Below are 18424 nucleotides of genomic sequence, written 5' to 3' on the forward strand. Positions count from 1 at the left end.
TTGTTTTTCCAATTCAATTAAATAGAGAATTACTTAGCAATTCAAAAAAGAAAAACAGATTTATAAAAAAAATACCTACTGATTTGCAGTTTTGCCCAAGTAAAAATAAAATTCATATTAAGCAACGTAACGAAAATCTTAATAATACCAGAATCGAAATTCTAATTCAAAAAGCTCTACCCAAAATTTCAATAACAGAACTTTTATTATTTTTCTAAAAGCTGCGATTTCTTCAATACAAATCCATTAAATATCAATTTGTTCAAATGAATCTTTAAAAAAATTCATTTATAATAATTTTTAAACCCCATAATATTCTGTTATGTCTTATGTACACATATAAAAGTTCGTGTTTATACTATTGAAAAAGGAAAGTCAGTAAGGAAACAATGATTTTAATATCTATTTTAAATATTTGGAATATGATAATCTGTCTAAAAAGAAATATCCATCGAAAGGTATAATAATTCAATGTCTGAAAACAACTAAAGATTATTTCCATTACATGAAGGCAAACATCGTCTTACAGCGCCCAATCATGACTATTAAAGGAGCAACCTTTTCTCTGTAAGCTCTGTATAAAATCACAGCCAAAAACTGCAGGGTTAATTGCGTAATGTAGGGGCTCCATAAAAGGATGATTTAGGTCCTGCACTCAAGAACTCGCTGGGCTGAAAATGGCGCGCTGGCAATACACCACAGAAACCCTTTCATTTAGGAAGGGTCTAACATTTCATCTGGCTACGTCTTCCCTCCGTGACAATTGAATAAAATTCGTCCTTATTAGTTTTAGTGCAGGGCACTGCAGAACCCGGGGCAGCACACCACTTGCATAATCACATTATGCGGTTCGTTGAGTTGTGGATGGGATGTTATTCATACCACCGAGGGACTGTTCTGTAGGGTGGCTGCCGATCATCTCTGAAATTGGAGACCCCTCCAGAAACCTTCGGATCGCTACGTTGACCACCCTTTCTATATAACGAGAATGGAGAGGGGGTTGTCGTTGACGAGGCTGAATTGCCAAGGCCGATTTTCATGTAAATGGTACGGTGACAGTTCTTGACAGGGATGATCCAGGGTCGGCCACACAGTGGATAGTCTGAAGCTGGGAAACGAGAGGGGAGGAGCATGCTGAGGATGTAAAGTTGGTAAGAGCTCGGTTCAGTGAGTTTTGTTACCCTGTTTTGATTTCATCTTAAGTGAGGGGTGTTATAGAATTCAGGAGAAATGAAGCGTTTAGAAGATTCGATCAGCTCTGTGGAAAAATCATTTATTCCTTTTTTTCCCCTCCTCCTAGTGCTAAAATTACAGATTTACAATAATTAAGGTGCAGGTGGTAAGGGGTATTTCAGATTTTAAAAAATGACTCATAAAAAAATGATTTTTCTCATAATTACCTGAATGAGTAACCGGAAAATAAACTGCAAACTGAAAAAATTCGGAAAAAGGAAATGTAGTTAAAAAATGTTCAAAAAAGATAATCAATTAAAGTTTGTAAAAAGAGTAGGTATATTTTATAGAAGAAATATAAGGAAAAGAGAGTATCTGATTTGTCCTTTGTTTCAATGTGTTTGCAGCTTAAATGCAGTTAAAGGATGTAAGCTGCAAATACGTCTATCACAAAATATTTTTTCCATTCCAAATTAGTATCTTTAATTTCAAAAATAAATTTTATATTGGAATCTTTTAATAAGAAAAAAGATTTAATTCATAATTTTTTTACTATCTGTATTCTATTCTATTTTAATAAATAAAATAAATGCTAATTTCAAAAGAATATTAGATTGCTAACCATTATTGAGAAACATTCAGTTTTTATCTACAAGAAAATATTATCAAACAAAATAGCAAAATAAGCTTAGAAAAATAAATAGCAAAACATGTATATTTTAAAAATTATTTAAATTTTGCTTCACAAAAATAGTTTTAAATTATACTATGGCGACTGACAAGTTTCAGTCTTAGATTCTAATATTTAAAATAATTCAACAAAAATTAGCCAAATTGTCCTAAGTTTTCAATGGTTTCAAAAATTTTAATTATAAAATGTTTATTTTAAATTATATTTATTTTATCTATTTCCACAATTTCTTTAATTCACTGATAACGAAAGGCGAGCGATAAACATCGATACTACGACACATCATAGTGATTAATCACTGCTGTTTACAAATTAACTACAGTTCCAATACTACGTACGAATTAAGACTCGTTTAATGTGAACATAATTTAGCATTTTCACATCAGATAAGTTAAACAGAGATTCCATCCCTAACTCAGTAAAGCACATCTTAAAAATCTTCGATGCAAGTATCCATTCTCCGCTATACCAGTCATGACTTAAATCATAGCCAGAAATCAGCGGAGTATTGAATGCCCTTAATTAAAATACAAATCCACAACCCCAATTGAGCCAAAAGGGAAACTGATATTCGATTTCGCAGTCGAAAATTTCAGGTAAGCCATAACCATCGAAGAAAACAGAAGGCCCAGAAGGGAATAGAGAGATTTGCCGGGGCGTATCCCCAACAATCTCAAGGCACGGCGGGGCGCGAAGCACGAACCGAAGCGGCTCCATGGAGACTAAATATTTACCGATGCCTTTATTATGCAGATGGGTGGTTAATTACGTGAAAGCAAAAGGGACTTTTACTACTGCCAGAGAAGACGGGGGTGCCCCGAAATGAATGAAGGAGAAATGGGGCATGGCGGGAAACACAACAGAGTGAACGTAAAAGAAGCGGCAATTCATCCAAATGCAGGGGCTAATCGCGTTACTTCCGGCGCGCTTGCCATTGATTTGGGCCGATCTGACGTTTCGGACCTTGCTTTATGAAGCGGCAGTAACGGTTGCGCTCGGTCGCCGAAATCTTCAGAACCCGCCCCAAGTGAGTGTCTTGCGAATGAAGCAGGTAGGAAGCAAAACGGCATTAGTCACGAGACCGTCTTCATTAAGGTTCTTCCCAGAGTCAATAAATTCAGAACTGATAAGCACCGTGCATTAAAATAGGGATAAGATTTCCCCAAAAATGTGTTCTTCATTTGTGAGAAATCGAATGATAGATATCGAAGAAAGGGCTAGGAAAACTTAACAATGCCTCCATTGAATAATTTGGAACAAATATTCCCAAACTATGAGTCGCATGTCAATTTCTGTGTGGGCCGAAATAAGATTTTTAAATATATGTATCTTTTAATAATTTTTAAAAAAAAAAAAAAAAAAAAAAAAAAAAAAAAAAGGTGATATAAGCTTAAAAGCTTGAGACCCCATAATTTAGGGGAAATCATATCAAATTAGAGCCATGCTTACCGAATATATCAATCTTAATATCTATGAAGCTTATATAAAAACAGACAATATGCATTATAGTTTTTTTTTTTTTTTATTGTAGCAGGCATTGAATAAGCTTTCAACATTTACCTCATTACAAGGTAATTCAATATAAATTCTTTTTATAGTATGGAACATAAAAGCACCACCAACTTGGTTGATGAGAATAACAATTAGGAAATATTAAATGGTAAACTATAACTCGGAACAAATTTTTGTTCATTGTTCTTTATCGTTAAACTTATTCCCATTCAAATGCTACATATGTTATCAGCAAAGAATGAAATCTGCCATTTTATAGAATGCCTAAACAAATTTAAGCAAAGAACATTTCCGAAGCATTCTACACAATGTTTAATGATAAACAGACAAAATATAATAACCACAGAATAAATTTTATTCTGCGTAATTTTCCTTTTTCTATGCATACTTTGAATAAAAGAATTTAAACGACATTCTTTTATTATTTTTTACTAAATAATATTTGCATTTCTGTAGAATGGACGTTTGTTAAATGAAAACTTCATCATGACCCAACTAATCGAAGTTTCTCACAAATGTGCAGGCATTCTACAGAATGCCGACATTTCATACAATGCAGGTAACAGATACAAGTTTGAAAAATTCCAATAAATATTTCCAGGAAACTCACTGCAATTTGGCGACAATTAACGAGAAATGAATTAATTTTGTATTCAGAAATATGTTTGCAATTTTAAGGACAAAATATAACAAATTAGAAATAAATTGTTTTAGTAGGCGGGATATATTTGTTTGAATTATTCTATTCTTCAGAACTTTAAACATTTTGTTATTGAGTAAAGCTTTTAATATCTGCTCCTTTAAGAAATAACCTCTTCAATGTAAATAAAACAAAATTAACAGTTAGATTTAAATCTACAAACCATTTATCAAAACATCAGTTTCTGAAATAAGAGACGAACAAAATGATTAGTTAAAACAGCAGATAACAATATTAATATGATATTTTACGTTTGTAAATCTAAAGAATATAATTTTTTAGTGAATATATAAAAAAATGACATTTTAAATACAAAAGTTTGATTATTCATATTTTAAAGAGCAATATGAACGATGAAATTCAAGATTTCAACTTATCGATTGAAGCTCTTATCGTTGTAGTTATCAAATTTACTTGGACAACTGGACAGTCGGACTTCCTTTGAGTGGATTTCATTTAAAATTTGACAAACATCTACAAATTTGGTTTAAAATCCATATGGCAAATTTCATTAAACTGGCTCAAAGTGCTTTTTATATTATGTTCAAAGACAGGCATAATTTTTTGGAGGGTGGAGGGGCTCAAGAACGTCTGAAACTTGGAGATTCGTCTAAATATTCAATTTGAATTTTTTGATCATTTAAATACTGTCTCGTTGTATATGAAAAAGTAAAACAAAGGAATAATTAGTTTGGCGCCTTTTACGGGTCCTTTCGGCGCAAGCTTGATACTTTTCAGCAAATCAGCATTTATAACTTTAGGATCACCACTAAAAAACAAACTACTACCGGTATTTAGTACACCAATTGCTTATGACTAAACAATTAAATCCTAACTACAGACTTGAGCCACTTCTGCTCTCAATCGTACGATTAGTGGCGGTACGATTCAGTGAGAAGATTCGGAAGAATACCAAAAGCGATGACTTTTAGCGGAACAATGTAATTTGCATGGGAAAACAATAACAAAGGGTTGGCTTAGCTTACATTATTGAAATGAGAGGAAATATATGTAAATACACCTGACTGCGGGAAAAACTAGAACTACTATTTATCTTTTCAACTTCAATATAACAAATTCGAAAATCAGGTCAGAGAATGTTATAAATATAGATTTTAAAAGAATATAATGAGGAACAGAGATATTTAAATTCTATTCAAATAATACCGTCTGAAAAATGTGATGAATGTATAAAAATTTAAATGTTGAATAATACTTCACATCAAAAGCCATAAAGAATAGCTACAATAAACATAAAATAATGATACATTATTAAGAAATTAATCAATAGTTTGACGTTATTGATAATAAATATGAAACTCATAAAATTTGATTTTAAAATAATTCAAAATTTTTATCCATTAAATAACTATTAAAAACATTTCAGTGTCACTAAGCGTTTTCCAGTTGATTAATATCTTACTAATGTACACATAAATGTAATATATAATGTATAAAATATTGAATAGCACTTTAAACTAGCGAGAGTGGACTTGTGTGTCTTTAATTGTATGCCACTGATGAATAATAGATATGAAAGAACCCTTTAAAGAACAAACTTCAGTATTTTTTAAGGAGATCAATCTCTGGGATGCGGTTAATATACAAGAAAAAGAAAACCGAATATGTATCTTGGACGTCTTTTTTCCTACCTATTGAAAGCAAAATTTGATACAGAATTACGATTGTAATCACAAAAATCCCATACCAAATTTCAGAATATTTCGTCCGAACATAATTATCATACCACTTATACTGTAGAAATTCTATGGAATCAGGTTTCAATCCCGAAAACCCTCGGATTCCGTAACCGAAACCTCGCCATTGTGGCCTTAAAAGGAAGGAGAATAAAATGGATTAATTAGGTTTTAAGAACGAACTTTGCTCTATTGTGTCAAAAAAGAAAGAAAAAAATGTGCATATAATTTTAAAAAATGGATTTAAAAAATATCTGCAGGTCTTTTGATTACAGAACATTATTTAAAGATTCAATACCAATAAAACATTGACAAAAAACACTCATAACTTCTTAAAAAATAATTCACTGAAATCATATAAAGTATTCGGATGTTATTTGATCTGAACATTATAATGCAAACTACGTTAAGATCAGATATCTATCCAATTAGTATTTGCCGTTAATGTAGCGGTGTCTTTTGAATATGTAGGGGTGTCTTTTGCAAAGACACCGCTACATATATTAAGGATACATGTTAAAATTAATTTATTAGTATAACTTTTTGTTAAAAGGCACAAATATAACGATATTTTTGCTGGCTAATTTTTAGTTTAACCTGCCAAATCTAGATAACCCGCAAAATGTTTACATCCAATTAAGTCAATTTATCACTTTTAACACTGGAAAAGTGCAAGATTGTTAAAGAATAACTTATGTAACAACTAACATCAAGGTTAAAAACACAAGCCCTAGAAGGAATACATAAAATACTCCACCAAAACAGCTGGAATAATGAGGTCGCAATTTTGTAAGTTAAGTTCTTGTTTACGATTCGCGGAACAGGTGGTGACATGACACAAAATGAATTTAGGTGCGATAGCACGTTTTGGCAATGTACCATGTCCCGTCAGAGAGCGTTTGCAGGCAAATGCAATGTGGTTGGGATGCACAAGATGACAGATGCCCGTGGAGATAAATGGTAAGGCATACCGATTCCAAAGTTCTGGTTCCAGCGGAAAGCACAAACTGCCAAACTGCGGGAACAGCATTTGAAACTTAATTAACGGAAAAATACCACCCAATACCATTCGTGACCTACATTTGAAAGCAGGTTCTAAATGATGTCAACACTTTTTTTTTAACCTTCTTTTATTTCTTATAAAAGAAAAAAAAATGGGGATTAACAAAAAAACCTGCCGGTTTCAAAGATATAAAAAAAAAAATTGTTAATTCTAAAATACAAAATGGGAATCTTAAGCATTAAATTATAAAAGCTTTCAAAATATATAAAAACTTAAAATTTTTTAACAGCAATTGAATTTTGAATGCATAACAAGGCAAAGAAATTATGACGTGAAAATTTCAAGTAAAAAAATTATTATGTTTTTAGCACAATATACATCAACAAAATTTAAAGAACACCTATGTATTTGAAGATTACGTAAAGAACTTTTGACTTACAAATAAGCAAAAATACTCTTTCAAATTCACTAAATTCGGGTGCAAATTATTTTTTTCATTATATTTTTGAACGCACCTTTTTATAATATTTAAGATAAAAATGTATTAAATAAAAATGTATGTAAATAAAATATATAAGATTTTATAATATTTAAGATAAGATTAATAATGAAACACATAAATGAATGGACATACGAATAATTATGAAATATTTCAAATAAAAAGCTTTACAAAGTTCATGTTTTAGGTCCATTAAACAGCTTTTTTAATAACAAATTAGTTCAGATAAATATTTTTATTTCATGGGACAGACAATATAAATTGTTTTCTGATATATCGCAAGTTTTTATAAAAACAGACAGTAATCGAATCTTCAGTTCGAATTAATAAAAATGCATTGATACAATAAAAATATAATAGGGTTCAAGCTAAATAAAAAGATAATCCAACATCGTTTAAAATTAGAAAATCGCTTCAACAAAAGCAATTTAAAATTAGTCCACCAAACATGGCATTATAAAGAACATCTCAAAATGGCAAACGACTTTAAAAGGGAAAAGGGCAATACAGGCATATCCTATTCCCTTACATTGAAGGTAATACCCTATTTCCTTACAGTGCTCAATATCTTAACTGTAATTGAAGTATTAAATGCAAACATTAATAAAAACTACGAACAGGTTTGAATTTAAAAACCACACCCAACAGTTTCAGATGCATCACTACCGCGGGTCACTCTGAGTACCACATGGATGAATAATCCCAGATGGCGGGGAGGAACACTTCAGGGGTTACCCCACACGTTCCATCACAAACTACGGCTCGATGCTCCCCTAAAATTACTGAAAGCGTCCCGAAGAATTTTATTTAAAACAAGACAAGGAGGGTCAGAAACCGAAATGACAACTTTTATCTTCCAGTCTTCCATTTAGTGGAACTAGGGAAGAGAAGGTCCCCCCACTCCACCCCGACACAGCAGCACACGAGATGGATATATATGTATATAAAAATGACGGCGGGACCGATTCTTTTAAAAATGATTATTGGACAGCCGGGGGTAAAAGAGACACACTCGGCGTAATTACGGTATCCGAGTGAAGAGTATCGTCCATCATCGTTCGCTTGACGACGGGAAGCATTGTCTGGGGTGTCCTCCACCCCCCTCATTCTTCTCCCACTGCTTCAGATTACAGTAGTCTCTTTATTAATTGCCTTTTCTGTGGGCTTCACCTTTTGCGAGGAGGGGTGAAGGTGACTGGTGAAGGGGGGGAACACCTAATGTCGAATGCCTCGCACACAGGAAAGTGGTGGCTTTGGCTCGGCAGCATTTGTTCCACGTCATGCTTAATGTGTGGGTGAGAACATACTGACAAATTTTTTTAAAGCATCTAAGCAGTAAGATCGTACTTAGGTAAGCACTCAGTTCGTGAAAAGTTCTAAACAGAAACAAATTTGTTACAACAGATGGAAGAACTAAGTTAGAACAGTATCAAGCAGGCATGATGTTTGAAACGTTGCTAGATATTAATATTTAATTATCTGAAAAATTAAATGGAATAGAAAGCAGTGCCTTAGAAGCGTTTTTAATTCAGATTCATAATTTTTTTTTTAATAAGAATAGATAAACAATTGATAGAGGTATAGTAAGAGTAGAAATAAGAAAATTAAGGATGTTAAAGTGCCATCATGAAATGTCACCACATATCATTTCTGTTTAAATGTGTATGAACATGTTCACTATAAGAATGAAACTGACGTAATAACGGTGATTAGATTTCACAGGAAATAAAAGATTCAGGCAAAAGGCATGTGCTTTTTAAGTCAAACCCGAATGTCCTTCAAATGTACATAATGAAAAAAGAAATTGGTAATCTCCATTTTTTCAGGCCATCAGTCGAATGCAAATTAGGCGATGATTTAATTCTGTCAGTTAGTTAAAAGGCGCTACTATAACTAAAAGATTACGCATTTACTCAACAGTGAAACAAGAGCTCTTTTAACGAATAGGGAAAAAGTGTTTCAAATGAGTCACATGACTAATATTTGCAAAGTATTTATTTTTAAAGTATGACTTGCCTTGTTTTATAGCATCTAATTACAACAAATGTAGTGGCATCAAATTAAAATGAGAACGATACTAACCAGACGACATGATAATTACCGTTACTGTTTCAAAATTGCAAGTAAACCAGTCTTGAAGCACAGAATTCAAATGAACAAAATATTAGAGATTACATTTTAAAAAACATACTAAGAAATATTTTTTTTTTAATTTCCAGCGCTTTTAATATACTTTACAAAATACACGAATTGATCTTTACATACTTTACTGTACTTAAATGATTTATAGAATAATTGGGAGAAAGCAATAAATAGAAAACCTGTTTTTTTTAATAATTATTAAATGATGAGTTTTTAATTCACCAAGAAGCATGAGCATAAACATCTTAAGAAAGAAGTAGAAGAATCATTCTAAATCCTTTCAAACAAATCGGAAAACAATGTTTTCGAATGATTCAATAAAACAATAAACAAAAGAATGCACCATTTTCAGAAAGAATACTTAAAATTTCCTTTTATTTAAGAACAACTGAAGCGAGACTAATTTAAATGACGTAAATTTACGAAGATTGATAACAACAAATCAATACGTACAAAAAAAAATCCGCTAAAAGGATAGCAGTAACTTTTAAAAAAGCTTCCAGAAACGCATGATTAGATTGTTTCGTCCCTTCCAGACCTGAATGGGAAACCGTTACCCTTTTATGCCGAGGTAACGAAACAAAACAACCACCAAAACAGCAGTAATTAATCAGACTAGGTCCCCACACGGGCTCTCCACTTACATAAATTCAATTCCCATTCTCCTTTTTAAATGGTGCGACACGAATCTCGGAAAATCCGAGAAGATAATACCAAACCCACACCGGCACAACAATCCAAAGCCAACAAAACCGGAATGAAGCTAATTTGCGTCGAAGAAAAGCGCCAAGGCACAAAAGGCAATTCAGATCTTTCGAAGGTGATGCCACGTCGATGACACTATCGACTTTCACCCACCCACCCCTCTTTCTGAAGAGGGGGGGGGGAGGAGAAAAGCACGACACTCCACATACCATAGAAATAAAAAGTAACAAGAAGGGGAAAGGGGGGGGGGGGAGGGGAATTAACAGTGGGAGCCAAGTTCGGTAGTTAACCGTCACAGATGCGAAAGTAATCAATTTCATTCGTCCTTCTGGAAGATCTACCTTCGTTTCGTCTAAAGAAAAACGAACAGGAATTAAAAAAAAGGAAAGAACGTCCCAGAGAATAGAGGGGAAGTCATCGAAATTCGATTCCCCACTTGCTTTTAATTGCTTTTCTTTACACCCATTAGGTTTGGAGTCAGTGGATTAATCAAAGGCCTTGGATGGGTGGAAGCACAGGTTGATGCAGAAGGCTCAATCGCATCTTTGCCTTTTCCTTGCCTGACTTGGAGGCAGGGAATCAACTTTTATAAGGTGATTTCTTCCGCTTTGCAGATATACTAACCCGATTGTCGGTGATTCTTAGGGTACTGGAGAGCTACACTGAGTGCGATTTTGTCATTAATCCGAGGGATAGGTTACATAGAGGATTTGGGGACCGTCTGCTGTTTGAAAGACGTGATCTTCGGACTAATATTTATCTAAATGTCATGTTATCACAGCTCGTGTGGATATGTTTCAGGTCAAAAGTTTGTAATGTTTTTTTTTGGGAGGGGGAGGGGCAAAAAATATTTATCCTTTCATACATCAAGTGGAACGTATTTTCAAATAAAATCTTAACATACTTTTAAGTAAAAGAATGAATTATTCCGCATTCCGCTTATATTATTAAAACGCACACGCAAATTGTAGGTGAATTTCACAGTAGTCTTTTCTTAACGACGTGTAATTATTGAAATCATAGACCTAGCACGAAAAATTTTTCAAAAATTAAAGAATATTATAGTACTATATGATAAATTAGAATTTAACAAGCTGTATCTTTAAAAAAGTAGTGCAGTAAACCGATAAATCATACTTATCTTTCTATACTTACAGTCGTTGCCATTAATATTTTTAGATGGAAAAATCTTTTAAGCTACAAGTAATTTTCATTACAAGCCTTAATCTAAATCGTGACTTCTTTTAATAAATTAATAAAGGCCCACTGAGAATATGCCAAGTTTATGTCATCGTATTGTAAAGAAAAAAATGGATCATGAAAGAAAAACGTTTGCTATTCTTGATTTAATGCACAATGGGTCTACCAAATCTACAACATGTTTATCAGTTTTAGAAGAAATTAATACCTGTTCAGCATCGTTTATCACAAGACAAATTCCTTAAAACAAACCTTCAAATTCAATAAGTTAACTTTTTTTATAACTAATTCATTTAGTTACCAATTTGATCAATCGGAGAAAACTTTATCAATTTAATTATTATTTTTAATTTATATTGGTTCTAAACCATTTGAAGAATCAAATTTTCTATCATTTTTTAAATAGAAAGAGCTTCTCGTCACTTGTTTCCATCATCTACATATTAAAAAAAAAACTATACGTACATGTAGGAAATTTTATTATCCACCTTATGAATGCGAAATTATGCAATTCACATAGAAATTTTAAAATTCTAAATTAGGTCAAAAATCAGGGGGGGGGATATCTTACGCAACTACGAAATAACTGTTAAAAAGTTTCCCCTTTTTAAAAAAATTCAGAGTTAAATATTGAGAAGAAGAAATATGTAATTCACTATCATCTTAAAGCAACATTTTTTTTTTTTTTAAATCAATGGTTAACAATATATTCCAGCGAATAGTTAAAAATTAAAGCTTTCCTATGATAGAATACAATATCAAAATTAGATCTCCAATATACCCGGCAGGGAAATCGTTTATCCACAAGGCTAAATTTGAGAGCTATCGCATGTGTTTGCAAACAGAACACTCAAAAATCAAGGAGGAATAAAAGCGTACATGATTTATAAGAATTTTTATTAGAATTTACATTTATGCGCCTACGTGCGCATAAAATAAGTTTTGCATATAAAGACAGCCCGAGTAGATTTGCACCCCATCCCTCAGGGGCAGGGTAGGCAGCAGGAGTTCTACCATTTGGTGCGGAAAAGAGTTCGATCGCCAGTGTTCAATACTAAATGATTTTTAATGGGTTCTCGGGGTTCTAACCCAAGGTTCGGTATGAACCTCTCCTCCAGCGTAATCATCGAGGTGGGCTTTTAAATACTCCTAAAAGAGGAGACTCGGAAAATTCAATATCAAAAAGAAATAAAAATTAAAATCCCGATGACGGAAGCGCCGAGTATTATCTAGAAAATGGGATAATATAATTTTTGAGTCAAATACTTGATAACAGAAAATTTGAACTGTGGGATTTACCATGACATGCACGCACCGGTTCAGAGGTACACTCCTTTTGATAAATATAAAAATTCAGTACGTTTTTCAATAAGAATTAATATTTTGTATCTTAATAGAAATTAGAAATCATAATTAAGCTTTTACAATGTAGAGTAACGCTTCTTATATTTTTGCTTCTAGAGGTCAACTTAAGTAAATGACTATGATAAAAAGACGATTTTTGACCAAGATTAAAACTAACTTTCTTTTTTTCTCCCTCACTTTTCTTAATGTCTGAGCAATTTTCTTCCTAGAACTATTCTAATTTTGTTTTGAAGTTCATCTTCCAGAAAGTTATAAGGATTTTTTTTTAAACTTTCATAATTCATGGTTTAATGCTATTTAATCAAATTATAAATTTTTAGAAAAATTTTCTAACGAAAAAACACATAAAATTTGATCATACTCTTTGTTTACCATGTATATATAAATTTGGTATAATAATTTCTCAATATGGCCTAAATTTCCTGAACTACAGAATCAACAATCTGCTCATTTAAAAAGATTTTGCAGTCCTTTTAATGCTACAAAACTTGAAAAAAAAAATGTTGTTTATTAGTCGAGTCCTAATATATAAAAATTGGATAAAAATGCAGCTTATTTCTTAGTTTAGAAGTTAGGTAATATATTTCTTATCTGCATGATTTGGAAAGAATCATTAGATAAAATTTCTTAACGTGATTTAACTTTACATCTCTCTTAGCCTCCCTCGCCAAAAAAAACTTTTAAATTGCACATTGTTGCCTTATGAATGTTTTTTTAATTCATTTTATACAAAAATTCAAAAGCATAAATATTTTATAGCATTTTTCAAAAAATTAATTCGTATTTTAAATTGAAAAATACTCTCGGAATACTAAAATGGAATATAAATGGGAAATAAGCTCTAATTAAAAATAAGAACAAGCGAAATAGAATTAAAAATAGAAATTCGCCGAGTTTAGTAATATATTTTCACATAAAATTATTGAATCTAAAAGGGAAAAACGCGAAATTTCACTAAAATCACAATTTTTCTTCATAGGGCCCTGGATCAGATGTACAATTTAAAATATCGTGAAGTACGGTATTCATTTACTGTGCATGAAAGAAATTAATTTATTTTCCTATATTAAGATGCAATAACAAAAAAAATGTTATCGTGTTTAATTGTAGTATTTACACCCCGCTCATAATAAATAATAAAAAAAAATTAATTCAAGCACCGATGTTTTAAGACTAAATCTGTGTTCAGAGAAATAATAATTTGTATTGCAAATCGTTGTTCGCTTGTTCATTTTATCACATTTTAAAATTTCCATGGAAATTAATTCATATAAAATGCTTTCATAAATATTCAATTTTACAAGATTTTTATAAAATGATATTAAACTTGAATAAAGAATCAAAAATCGAAATTAGTGTGAAAAAAAGTAATTGAACTTTTAACTGCATTGATAGTAACCAATAATCATTTTTCTTAAAACAGGAATAACCCATTTTTGAAAGGGTTGGATTATTGTTAAGTCAAATGTACCAACAAAAAAAAAATAGCTTTGGCAATTTCTGAAAGATTAAGTTCATGTTTCGTCAATTTTTACTGAATCTGAAGTCTAACTTTAAAAATATTTTCAAAACATTAGCTTATTTGAAGAAATTGATTTAAAATTTGAACTAATTACAGAACACTATATATATATTCTAGGATTTCAATTATTCAATTACATTTGCTACTATGAATCAACAAAAAACATGATCTGGACGAAGATATAAAATATATAAAAGCATTTTCCCTTTTGAGATCTAAAATTATTTATGCTTTTGATAATTATCATTTTCGTTTTCTTTACTATGAAAATGGGAGTTTTAAATTTGCCGTTCTGACATGGCACAAAAATATGTGAAAATAATTCAAAACACATTAAAATACATTTTTTTTTTTTAAATTTAGACAGACATATTTCTGCAGACATCGTATCTGGACTTTTTTTGTACTGAAAAAAGCTTGGAATTGAAAATATCAAGCTCATATTTCAAAAATCTTTTCATCCATATCATTATATCGAAAACAAAGCATAGTAGCTCGATTTGAATGAATACATACTGATGATCCCAATAAATTTCTCTTTTTCCGAGGCGAAACAATTTTTTTTAAAAAAATAATAATGGCAATAACAAAACTACTGAAACATCGTCAGCTACTATAAGTTCAAACGCAAGAAAGCCGAATTACGTATCACCAATTTTTCTCCATTTTCAAAAGAATCGAGAAATTCCGATAGAATAAAAGCCACACGGAAAAACACTTAAAAAACCGCAATAATTACCTAAAAAAAACCCGCTCTGCCATCGTCGTTGGAAATCAAGAGGCGTTAAGTCTTTTTAAGCAGGGGGTGAATCCGGGGATCCGAAATAAAAACAAGGCTAAAGAGTGGCGGCGTTATTATGTTATGTTATTAATAGGCCATAACGAAATATCTGGGTTCTCTGAATAGGCAATGCCCAAAGAGAGAGAAGTTGAAGAAAAAGGACCTCTATTCGGAGGCAAGATCATGAAGAAGAGATCATTTATCTCAAGTCACCATTGGAGATGCTAAGGAAGGTTATCAATAACTCTAGTATTTCAATGGGGCGCCCAGTTGCAGCAATTGTTTCGTTCCTTTGTTGGCCGACTCTTCGTCCAACAAAACGCAACAAAAGTCGCATTTTGGAAAAGGGGGGATTTGGTGCCTTCTTTTCTTTTCTTCCCATTGTAAGTAAGTGCATTTCTTATCCAGTTATTTTAAAGGTACTTACAACAACTGCTGTAACTTTCTCTCTTCCAATTTTACCACCCGGAGTGTTTCTGGGTCCGGATTCTTTTGTGTTCGAGGGGTAGTTCTCGATTTATGCATAGCCGATGCGCGTGCAGAGTTTTATTTCCGCCTTATGTGTCCTGCCAGCTTTTCTTCCTTCCTTCCAACCACCCCCTCTTCTTTCTTTTAAAAAGAGTTTCCAACTCAAAGGCTGTAATTGAGTTCGTGGAGCAAATGGGACGTGCGGCCGCAATAGCTGCTCCTATCTTGGATGACTTGGTACCTTTATCATCAATTAAGTTTCATCGGACGTTTGAAAGGGGAAGTCCCGGACTCGGAGGAGAATAATGTGGAAGTGACGGCCGTAGAGGAAATCCCCGTCGTTTCTCAGCAAGACGGGAATTGTACTTCAGAATGGAGTCGATGCGAGTCCTTAATACGCCACTGCGAGCAGTTCCCCCTTTTCGACTTTTTTTCCCCAGCAAGCTTAAAGCAGTGGAGGTACCTTTTTCAAGGCTTCGCATGGCCTGGGCTCCCATCCAAAAATAGCCCAAATACTCAATTATTACTCGACCGGAATCGGGCATTCATTGCTTAAGATTTTGGGAAGAGCAAAAGACTACCATTCTTCAAAGACAACTTTTGCTTCATATGTTCTGAAGTACATTCTTATGCATTTGAAGATACTAATGCCTCATTTTTTCTTTTTTTAAATATTACTTTTCGGTTTTTAGTTAGTCATTTTTTCCCTTGAAAAGAGAATGAAATCACATCTATACGCTCAGGATTAGTCAAGAGTATATTAAATTATTTCAAACAAACTTTTGCTTCATGTGCTCTGAATTGCACGAGATTCTTATGTACTAGAAGATACTAATGCCCCATTTTTTTTCAATACTAATTTACGGTTTTTAGTTAGTAAATTTCCTCCTAGAAAAAGGATGAAATTAAACCTACACATATAAAAAGCCCAGGATTAGTTAAGAATATATCAAATGATTTCAAATAAAACTTTTGCTTCATATGTTTTGAAGTGGATGTGAACTTTATGTGCTTGAAGATATTAATATCTCATTTTTTTTTATTAAATACTGCAATATGGTTTTTAGTTAGTAATTTTTCCCTCTCAAAAAAGGAAAAATTTAAATTCATAATTTATAAGTATTAACAGACCAAGAATACTTTAAAATTACAAATAGCTCCTTGATCAACTCAATACACCATGTTTTCTTAAATTACCTGGTACAAAATTTGTAAAGGAAATAACGCGATGGATTGGATTGATACAATTTTTTATTTCTAATGTAATATGAATAAAAAGAATTTATAAATGAAACACGTATATTTAGAGTAAATTCATATAAAAAATATTTTTAGAATAATAAAATTGATGTTTGATGTTTGTAAAATGTGTACAAAAACATCATTCCTGCATCAAATTACTCAATTGAGCTAAAATAACTATGAAACCACTATACTGAAATAAAATACAGAGGATTCCACTTTTGATTTAATTTTTTATATAAAAAAAGAATTGAGATCTGGAAGCTGATTTAATACCATAACATCATCCGACTTTATGTCAGTTACGATTATTTATATATCACATCGGTCAATATTTATTCGTATAAATATATATTAAAAATCAATTTTGGTCTCAATATTTTCCCTCTTTTTCTAGATCACATGATAATAATAGTATTAAAAATTTCTCCAAGATTCATGTTACCGTTAAAAATCAATTGATAAATTACACACAACTTCTACGACGTTGAAGTCCTCGCATAAAATATTTCGATTAATAAACGTTCATAAAACATAAAAACAATCGCAAAAAGATCAAAAATAAATATTATTAAAATATCATAAATTTTTTTAATTAATGTTTGTTTCAAATGATTTTAATCACTAAAGCTACTACCTGAGATATTTTGAAAATTCAATATCCAATGGGGGGGGAGTAATTATTTGATTAGATGATGATGATCTATATTTTGTCACAAATATAGATGATTATTTGTTTCCGTAAACAAATAATCATCTATATTTGTGACAACTTACAGAGATTACAGTTAATATTTATAACGCAATTAAATATGAATCTTAAAAAAATAAATTTATCATAAGCCGATATTTCTACTTTATTTTTTAACAATTTGATCTGCGATGAAAATGGAAAAAAAAATATAAATATGCATTATTTTTCCTTGCTAAAAACATTTTATAGAAATCCGAAATAAATTTTAAAACCCATGATATAACCTGACATCGCATGTTATATATTTAATAGAAGAATTTGATGAATATATACGGACGATTTATAAATAAAATAATTCGTTTTTATCAAAGACAATTTGAATACATAGCAAAGCGGAGAATCAAGAAAGGCTATTAATTGAAATCCTCCATTTACAAATTATGCTCAAAAACTCTTCCTTGTCAATGCAAATTCATTAGAAATGAACAGAACAAATAATTAGAACAAAAAAAATCACCATTGAAAAAATTCTTTTACATAACCATGGAAACCGATTTATAGAAATCACTAACGCTTATCCTCCGATATTTTAATTACGATTAATTTAGTTGCAAATAGTCTTCAGGATTGCTAAATTCTCTACAGTACTCTCTCTCTCCCCGTAAGATATGGCACGTAAGATTTCCGATAAACTGGTTTGCTAAAGAGGAGAAGTAAAATAGTGACAAAAATAATTCCGAGGTTAATGAACAGAATTTAATTCAGAAATACTTTCTCCTTCCTAAATTGTGAAATGTTACATTATACTGTAGTGGTATTTTGTTCTTGAGAAGTTTCTAATTTGGTTGATATTTAAAAGGATATATCTAGAGAATTTTTTTTAAGGAATTGTTTTGTAAAAAAGTCAAATTACACGGCTGGGGACATTAAAAACTGGAACATATTAATTTTAATTAAATCGTTCAAAAAGTTCTTTTAAAATGGAGCAAATACATTAATTAAATCTGTAATCAATTTTAAAAAATCTGTT

The 18424-nt window shown here is 31.6% G+C and overlaps 1 protein-coding gene across 6 annotated transcripts in view; it reads right to left on the reverse strand.

Moving 5' to 3' along the window:
• The window catches only part of LOC129985561 (zinc finger E-box-binding homeobox 1-like), a 558704-nt gene that overhangs the window by 146524 nt on the left and 393756 nt on the right, over nucleotides 1–18424 (reverse strand). The gene's annotated exons all lie outside the window — the stretch shown is intronic.

Source organism: Argiope bruennichi, chromosome 1 (genome assembly GCF_947563725.1).
Source record: "Argiope bruennichi chromosome 1, qqArgBrue1.1, whole genome shotgun sequence".
NCBI lineage: Eukaryota > Metazoa > Arthropoda > Arachnida > Araneae > Araneidae > Argiope > Argiope bruennichi.